A 316-nucleotide genomic window follows, 5' to 3' on the forward strand; every position below is an offset into this window, starting at 1 on the left:
CACGCCCTGAGCCGAAGGCAGACGCTTAACGACTGCGCTACCCAGGCGCCCCTGAACATTTGTTTTTTTAAAAAAGAAAATAACAGGTCAGTATAGGAGTTCAAACTATGGGTAAAAATGTCAGCTCTCCTTATTTAAAATTATAAAATATTTAATTAATAACTCTTTAAATATTATTACAGTTTAAATTGCATCAAAAAGAATAAAATACCTAGGAATACATAAAACCAAGGAGATGAGGGGCGCCTGGGTGGCACAGTGGTTACGCGTCTGCCTTCGGCTCAGGGCGTGATCCTGGCATTATGGGATCGAGCCC

The sequence above is a fragment of the Ailuropoda melanoleuca genome, chromosome 12 (assembly GCF_002007445.2).
Source record: "Ailuropoda melanoleuca isolate Jingjing chromosome 12, ASM200744v2, whole genome shotgun sequence".
Taxonomy (NCBI): domain Eukaryota; kingdom Metazoa; phylum Chordata; class Mammalia; order Carnivora; family Ursidae; genus Ailuropoda; species Ailuropoda melanoleuca.